Source organism: Chenopodium album, chromosome 13, assembly GCF_948465745.1.
Source record: "Chenopodium album chromosome 13, dcCheAlbu1.1, whole genome shotgun sequence".
Lineage (NCBI taxonomy): Eukaryota > Viridiplantae > Streptophyta > Magnoliopsida > Caryophyllales > Amaranthaceae > Chenopodium > Chenopodium album.
Genome location: NC_137846.1, coordinates 19,535,596 through 19,545,371, shown reverse-complemented (window position 1 = coordinate 19,545,371; position 9,776 = coordinate 19,535,596).

Sequence of the window (9,776 nt, the reverse complement as noted above, 5' to 3'; positions counted from 1 at the left end):
GCAAGAACATTCTCGGATTTTTTGAAAAACCGCGAATATAGACACATGAAATTCTTCCAAGATAAGAGGAGTTTGAGCAAAACTTACATGGATCAATAAATTAGAGATGAAGAGCTTTAATTTGCAAATGAGCAGGATTTGGTTGAAAGAAAACGACCAAGTTGAAGGTTCGGAGTGAAACCGAGCAACGAACAGCAGCAACACTCCAGCACCAGACGACAAGGTTGTCTTCAGGCGTTAAGCTCGTCGCCTGGCGACAGAGCAAAATGCTGACGACAGTATGCTCTAGGATGCGCTGGTACGGCGACAGGATATGTGGCCCTCATAAATGATTATGTTGACCTCATGTAGTAATTTCGGGTTCCTTGGTATTTCAGTTAGCCCCTATAAGCAATTTGACATGATTAAGTAATCGGCTCAGTTACAATCATAGTAGGTGATCGACCTAATAAAAGATTGTCTCCCTTAGCTTAAAGCGCCTAAACATTGGCTCATCGCAAAGGCACCGACATAATGGTTCATAACCAGTAGAAAGGCACCGACATAATGGTTCATAAGCAGCAGAAAGGCACCGACGTAATGGTTCACAAGCAGCAAAATGCGCCGACGTACTGGCACCATGGAAGTTTCAGAAAATATCATAGTAGCAAAGTTCAAGCGAGCTTTAAGGATCAACAAGCGTTGGTCTTGGTAATTTTCTTTGGAATATTACCACTGAGGATGACTTCAAGCGAACTTATCTTTGACAACGTTCCCTAGGATGTGGAAAGTTGTCAGAAAGCTGAGGATGACTTCAAGCGAAGTTATCTTTGATGACGTTCCCTAGCTTGTGGAGGGTTATCACTGAAAACTGAGGATGGCTTCAAGCGAAGTTATCTTTGACGACGTTCGCTAAGATTGTGGAGGTTGTCACCTAGATTTGAGAAGATAGCACGATATGGGCAGTCTTCGACGACGTTCGCTAAGATTGTGGAGGTTGTCACCTGGATTTGAGAAGATGACACGAGATGGGCAGTCTTCAACGACATTCGCTATGATTGGGAAGGTTGTCACCATGATTCTGGAAAATAGCTCGAGATGTAGCAGCAATGATAGATGGTGTTCCCTAGGATGTGGAAGATTGTCATCACCCCCAAGGCATCAACAAGCAAATAGCAAAATAAAGCACTGAAGATGACTTTAAGCAGAGTTATCTTCGACGGCGTTCCCTAGGATGTGGAAGGTTGTTAGAAATACGAGGTGACTCCAAGCGGAGTTATCTTCGGTCGTGTTCCCTAGCTTGCGGAAGATGGTCACAAAGCGGCATAAAATCGTTTCAAGCGGAGCAATCTTTGATAGTGTTCTCTAGCTTGTGGAAGATTATAACAGCGGAAATTAAAGGCAGCTGCAAGCGTAGCAGTCTTCAGACAATATCCCCTAGCTTGAGGAAGATCGTCAACAAAAATCGGTTACTCCAGAGACGTGTGCTCGACGATGCAAGATACACGTTTCTTAACTCTTTTATCTGTTTTAACTAATGCTAGTTTGCAGGTATCGGCGTTACAAGAATGATTTAGGATCGCAAAACGTTCTGAATCATTCTCCGTCCCTATCGCTACTTTGACTTTTCGTTTTCGAAACTTAAGTTTCTCCAAACTCCGTCAAAGCGGGGGCTTCTGTAGACACCCAAAAGTGTCTCCCCAAAACAAAACCCATTGATGAATAGCTTCCACGTTATTTGATTATCGAACGAGGTGAAAGTGTGTGAAAGTCTAGTGATGAGGATGTTTTTATTAAAATATTTCTCTTTCTGTTTTCAAAAATATTTCTTTTCTTACTCTATTTATATAAAAATAGCCAGTCCAATTTGGTTTGGTCCACGATAAGGGTCCAATAATAGTGTATTTGGATTGGGCTTGAAAAGAGCTTTCCAATGATATATTATAAGCCCGATTCCGATGAATTATGAGGAAGTTATGGATTAAATTAAATTAGGCCCAATGATTTTTAAGTATGGCCCAATGATCTAGATGAGGGCCTATTAATTATTATTCCTAGGGTAATTAGGATTGATTTTGATCTTCTAGGAATATTTAGAAGGTTCTCTTTAATTCTAATAAGAACAGGATTAATAATTATATTTTTAAAAGATGTTTTATTTTGAATAAAATATATTAAATCTGATTTTAAATCTGCTTGGACGCATAATTACTTGTAACCAGTTTTAAAGGTAATTACGCGTGTAAAAGCGCGTTGACTTTTAAACCAGCGCGAGACGACAGAGTCTTCGCCAGGCGCTAACTTTCGTCGCCTAACGCTGGCCTTCGTCGTCTGGTGACGAGCTATTTTTTGATTTTCTTTGATCCCGTGCTATTTTTTATTTTTTTATTTTTTATAAATAGGGGTCGTATCTCCTTATTTTCGAATCAACAATATTCAACAATCAATCATCTCTCTCTAAAAGCTAGAAGCTTTCTCTCTCTCTTCTTTTTCTAAACCTTCCCTTTTACAAAATTCCACATACATTAGCTCTAGACACACCTAGCCAAGTTCAAAGTTGCCTTTGCCCTAGACGTGAAAGGTTATAATTTCTGAGGGTTTGGTCCCAAATCCTTATTTCAATTATTTAATTTAATTGTTTGATTTATTTTCCTTGAAGTATTAGAAAGAGGTACGAGGCATCGAAGTAAGTAATTTAATTGCTTTATTGCTCCTTTGATATAGAAATCATGCTTAGATTATTTTGTTGATTCCTAGTATCATGTTAGGATGTCTTTTTGCTTCCTAGTATCATGTTTAGGGTTAACTAAGATTTCTAATATCATGTATGTTTATATGACGCTTCCTATTCTTTCTTAATATCATGTTAGTATCATGTTAGGGTTAAAGCTTTGATCTTTAATGTTTAGTGACATGCTAGGGTTTGTTATTAATCTTGTTAGTATCATTCCTAGGATCTTGCTATTATTATTAAACTTTGATGAGAAATTATGATAATGATGATTGTTATTATGTTTCTTGATGTTATTGTTATTGCTTGATCACGCCCTCTCTTGCAGGTTTAAAGGGAATTTGTACTTGTAATCACGCTTAATAAGATAATTAATAATCTTGTTTAGGCTAATATGATTATAATTCAAGTGATCGCCAATAATAGTTTTGTTTGTGCATTAAATTCAACCAACATAGATTAAACAGGTTTAGGGTTAATCTATTGATTGTATGTTAGTCAGAAAGCGCACATGAATACGAGAAGAATAAAGTAGAGGTCTATTTTTAGGGCAGGTTCAATCTCTTTTAGGTTGGATTTGTACCTTCATCCCCCTTCCAGTCATGGTTCCAGACCTATTGGAGTTAACGATCTCTTGGATCGTTAAGGGGTGTAACCTTCACCCTGTGAACGGTTTACAAGTCCCTAAAACTTGTTGGCGACTCTTTTACTCTAGCTTCCTTCCCTTTGGACGCCACCATGCTTAAGTGTATGATCATAGTGGGGCTCAAGTGTGGGATGCTTGAAATATTCCCTACACCCAAACATCAAATACCTCTAGCTCAAGTATTGGTTGTTGAGGTATCTTATTTCGCTTGGATATGTTGCCGGTTCGTTGACACCGGTCACAAGTCTTTGCAAACCCCCAAGCATCCTTAAAGATGTGAGGCCACCACAAACCGCTATGCAAGACTTTCAAAGCTGTTTTGTTTGCTGCTATATGGCCTCCACAAGGATCGGAATGACACATCTTGAGCACACTTTGCACCTCCTCATCCGGAACACGCCTTTTGGAGTAAACCATCTACTCCTCTTTTGTAGAGAATGGGGTCATCCCACACATAGTGTCTTGCTTCCCTTTTTAGCTTCTTTCTTTGATTATTGGAGAAATCGGGAGGAAATTCCCCACATGCCAAGTAGTTCACCAAGTCGGCGAACCAAGGAAGCTCTTTCTTCATTCAAGATTTAAAGCACATCATCTCTCAGTTTATCACATATGGGGATTTCATCATCACTAGCTTGCACATTCTCTGAACGGGAAAGATGGTCCGCAACCACATTCTCGGCTCCTTTTCTTGTCACGGATTTCAACATCAAATTGTTGGAGAGATAGGACCTATAGAAGGAGACGAGGCTTAGACTCTTTCTTTGCAACAAGGTACCTAATAGCCGCATGATCATTGTAGACAATAGTTTTGTAACCAATGAGGTAGCTCCAAAACTTCTCAAAAGCATGTACCACGACAAGAAACTCTTTCTCCGTTGTGGTGTACATCCGTTGAGCTTCATTCAAAGTCTTAGATATATAGTAGATGACATGAAGCTTCTTCTCTATTCTTTGCCCCAACACACCTCCAATCGCAACATCACTAGCATCGCACATAAGTTCAAACGAGAAATCCCATCTTGGCTCTTGCACAATTGGAGTAGAGATCAAAGACTCCTTTAATTTGTTGAAAGCTTGAAGATACTTTCCATCAAAAATAAAGATGGCATCCTTTTGAAGAAGAGCATTTAGGGGTCTAGCAATGAGTGAGAATCCTCGATGAATCTCCTATAGAACTCGGCATGCCCTAAAAAGGATTTTACTCCTCTTACATTGATCGGAGGTAGCAATTTTTCAATCACTTCAACTTTTGCTTTATCAACCCCAATCCCTTTGCTTGAAATCTTGTGACCAAGGACGATTCCTTCTTCAACCATGAAGTGGCATTTCTCCCAATTTAGGACCAAGTTGATCTTTTCACATCTTGCTAAGCATTTGCCCAAATTGGACAAACAATCTTCATATGAGAGGCCTCCTACCGAGAAATATTCCATGAACACTTCTATCTCGGCTTCAAGCATGTCTCCAAAGATACTTATCATGCACCTTTGAAAGGTTGCCGGTGCATTGCAAAGTCCGAACAGCATCCTCCTATATACAAAAGTACCATATGGACATGTAAAAGTTGTCTTCTCTTGGTCATCCGGGTTTATGGGGATTTGAAAGAAACCCGAATAACCATCGAGAAAGCAATAGTACTTGTTCTTGTTTAGTCTCTTAAGCATTTGGTCAATAAAAGGGAGGGGAAAATGATCCTTGTTAGTGGATGCATTTAGACATCTATAGTCTATGCACATCCTCCAACCGGTCACCGTTCTAGTTGAAATGAGATCACCATTCTCATTTTCAACACGGTCATTCCTCCCTTTTTAGGGACCACATGAACGGGGGAAACCCATCGAGAACTCGAAATGGGGAAGATGATGCTGGCATCAAGGAGTTTGGTGATTTCTTTCTTCACCACCTCCCGCATTTGAGGATTAAGTTTCCTTTGCCTCTCAATGGAAGGCTTAGCACCCTCCTCAATTGTTATGTGGTGCATACATAAAGCGGGGCTAATACCTTTGAGGTTGTCAATGGTATAGCCTAAAGCACCTTGGTGGTTTCTTAAAACACCACATAACATTTGAGTTTGGCACTCGTTTAATGAGGAATACACAATTACCGGAAAAGTTGAATTAGGACCCAAAAACACTTACCTTAGGTGTGATGGTAGAGGTTTTAATTCTACCATTGGGACACCTTTACCTTCTCTTGTAGTAGTTATCTCCAATGCATCATGAATCGTAATTCCCACGCATACTTGCTCAATGCTTCCTTCTGTACTTCCTTCAAGCATCTCTTCATACAATGCCATCTCTTTGCTTTGCTCACCTATCTTTTCCTTGTTCAATAGGACATTCTCAAGGGCATCGTTAGTAGTGAGAAAGTGCTCATGCATAGAAGTCACAATAGAATCAATAGTATCAATCATCATACAATTATCAAGATTAGAGCTTGGATACTTCATTATTGATTCTATTGATTCTATTGATTATTTCACATTATTTTTCTTTTTCTTTCTCATGATTTTTCTCTTCTTCTTGCTCAAAATCACTCTCAAGGGGTGGCTCACTCAAGTTCACTTTCTCATTGGTTCTTTTAGGGACACTCTCTTCCAACACCTTCCCGCTTCTAGTTGATATAACATTGACGGGTCTCTTAGGATCTAGTCCTTAGGGTGGGAGTTTGGAAGTGCTAGTCCCTTCCTTTAAAGCATTGGCCAATTGAGAAATTTGTGTTTCAAGCAGTTATGGGTCGTGACTTCACTAAATTTCTAATCACTAGAGGCCATGAAAATATTGAACATTTTGGTTTTGCTTTTCATCATTTCCTCTAAGTTAGACCTACTAGGTGATCCTTGTGCATAGTAGTTATCTTAGGGAGCTCTATTACCTCTCACATTCGAATTGGAAGCATTTTGATTAGAAGAACCTCTATTGTTATTGTTGTTCCAATTATTCCTATTATTAGAGTTCCCTCTTGGTGATATTGGCCTTGATTCCCATAGTTTCCTTGGTTATTATGGTTATGTTTACCATAACCACCTTGTTGGTTGTAGTTACCTAGGGGATTTTGGTCCCTTTGGTTCCTATTCCCCCATTGGTTTTGGTTATGGTAATCATAATCATTTCCTCTTTCATTATAGGAATTCCCCCCTTGTTTTCTTCGATTAGGTGGTAAGTATTTTTTATTGTCATTCCTAGGTCTATTATCATAAGACAAAGCATTGACATGTTCATTTTCATTCTCATTACCATCTTCATATTGGGGTTGGGGTTGGGAATCATAATTACAAGAAGAGGTGTCATGGTCATACGACCCACAATTTTCACAAAATAAGCACCCATTTGGCATGTTATTAGATGTAGAAGGAGAAGGGTTAGAATTCATACCTTCCCCCTTAGATTGGGAGGGATGCTTTTGGTATGAAGTGGAGGTCTCAAGTTTCGCCTTGATAAATATCATCTCCTTGCCAAGGTTGGCGATTTGAGATGTCAAATTATTAATGGCGTTGAGGTGATCCACGGAGTAAACCACACTTCCTCCTTTGCTCAAAACTCCTTCTCCCCTTCTTGCCAATCCATGCGGTGTCTCACCACATCCTCAATTATCTCAATGACTTGCTCCTCCGTCTTGTTCATAATCGGGCCACCCGCTCCCTCATCTAAGCTAGTCTTTCCTTGTGGGCTCAAGCCTCCATAGAAAATTTGAAGCACTTGGTATGTCGGAATGCCATGAGAGGACACTCCCTTTGATATTATTTATATCTTTCCCATGCCTCGTATATGGTTTCACTAGCTTTTTGACGGAAACCTTGGATCAATGCCCTTGCCTCGGTCGTCTTCTTTTGAGAGTAAAATCTCCCTAAGAAAGCCTTGGTGACCTCGTCCCAAGTTCTCAAGGAGTTAGGTCTCACCTCCTTCTCAAGCAATTCAAGAGCCTTTCCTATCAAGGAGAAAGGAAATAGCTTTAGTCTCACAAATTCTTGAGTGACCCCATTTACCTTGATCGTGTCGAACTCGTTCAAGTGTGCAAGAGGGCTCTCATGTTTCGCTCCACTAAATCCTTTCAATCAAATTTATCATCGCGGGCCGAATCTCAAAATCAGTGGCTTGAGTAACGGGGTGAGCAATGCCACTTGAAGCTCTATAAGCTCCTGGAGTTCCCAACTCCTTCAAAGGTCTTTGAGGTGGTGGATCCACGTCACCCATTTGATCTTGTTGCTCCTCGAAATTGAACTCTCTAGTTGGGGAATTAGTTAACGGCCTAGAACCGGCTCTCCTTCTCCTTTTATAAGTTTGCTCAATCTGAGGATCGTAAGGCACCAAAATCCTATTATGAGTTCTGCGCATACACTCTCAACAATTGTAACTAGTAACAAGGATACAAGTGTAGCCAAAAAGAAACAAACTCTTTTTGAATTTTATTGTTTTATGGTGAACTAGGCTCAAGTAATCAATTAGCAATCAACAACACCATTCCCCGGCAACGACGCCATTTTGATGTAGCGTTAGAACGGTCGCACATTCCACACTCAATCAAATACATTTATAAACAAACATCCTACTAACTAAGCACAATGATAAGTAAGAGTTCGGTCCACAAGGAATGGGAAATGGTTGCTAAGGATCTTAACACTTAAGCTAATTTGAAGTCTTTGGTGATTGGAGGTTCATCAAGTAGACAAACAAAGTATATTTCTAATTCAAGTTATTAAAGACACTAGGGAATGGGATCCACTCAACCATGGCAATTAGGCAAATTGGGAATAAAATAGACAAGAGATAGCAAAGACTATATGCAAGATCAACCTCATGCAATTAGGAAACAACTCACACTACTAAACTTAGATCCCTTATTAGTTTAGCAATAGAAGATACATAATCAAATTGTAATAAGTAATGTCATACTCAATTCACATTTCCATGTCAAACTAAGCATACCATGTTATCAAGATCCTAAATCAAGTGTAGCTAATCCTATCATGAAGAACTAACAAGCAATCTCATACAATCAATTTAATTGAAATTCAAATATCAATACTCCTCCCAAATTTACATAACTAATCAAAAGGTTGAGCTTCACCCAATCCCTAGCAAAGAAGACTACTCACAATTCATCTTAGGTGACATGCAAACAAGGGTAAGGGTTCTAACTACTTCAATAATTGGGGAAAGGTGATTAACTATTGAACAAACTATAATCCAACCACAAATTATCAAGAACTAAAGAGATTCAAGTCACATGCAAATACAAAGTAAAATCAGAAATCAAATAGATGAAGGTGGGAGAAATTACTAATTGAAGCTTCAAATGTTGAATACAAAGTGCCAAATCTTGAGAATAATCCTTGAAACTCACTATTACAATGATTAATTTGATGAAAACTAAACTAGATTACCAAAATGAAATGTTTCAAACTAAGAGGAACTATTAAAAACTAGGCTACAGCTGTCTGCTCTCTAAATGAACTCAAGGGGAAGTATTTATATTCCCCGAAATACATAGGTTAATCCGTCAAAATAAAATGGATTTCCAGTGAGGAGCGCCCGCTCCTGAGTGATGTGCGCCCGCTCTTGCTGGCTTCAGAAGAAGGCAGATTCGAAAGTAGTGAGGAGGAGTGCCCGCTCCTCACAGGGTGCACGCCCGCTCCCCTGTTCTTCAGCTTATGGCAGAATCAATATGTTTGGATAGGAGCGCCCGCTCCAAGGCGGCTGCACGCCCGCTCCTCCCTGCTTTAGTGTTGTGGCAGAATGTTTTGGAGAAGCTAGGAGCGCTTGCTCCAGCTATGGAGCACGCCCGCTCCTCACAGGGGGAGATCTTGGGCAGAATGTCCTTAATTTGATGGTGCGCCTGCTCTTGGAGAGGTGCACACCCGCTTCACCAGGAGCGGGCTCTCCTTTCTCAGTTTTCATGCCTTGAACATCATCATACTTTGATTGCTTGTCAAATTGAGTCATAATACCTGCAAAGCATGGACAAACACAGACAAAGAGGGGGCAAGGCCGAGACACAACTTTTATATACAGAACGGGTTAGAAAGAAAGGAAAGGATAGCAAAACTGGATTAAAATCACCACAATAAGTGGTCAAATAAACCACTTATCACTTTACCCCTTTTTTCTTCTGCATGATTCCTTACCATGAATGCTGGACTATTGTGAGGACTTTTGCTAATCCTAATCAACTTTTTATTCAGCAATTCTTTTATTTGTTCATCAAATTCTAATATATCTTGGTAGGTATAAACTATTTGTCTTACTCTAATAATCTTATTAGGATTTGTTAGAGTTATCTTAGAAAATGCCTTATCCTTTTCCCAACGTTCTAATGGATTTGTTTAATACAGTTTTTCAAATAATTTTTCTTGCTGCTAATTTATCTTATCTATTAATGATAAATCACACTCAGAAATTCTAAGTGCAACCTCTCGTAGTG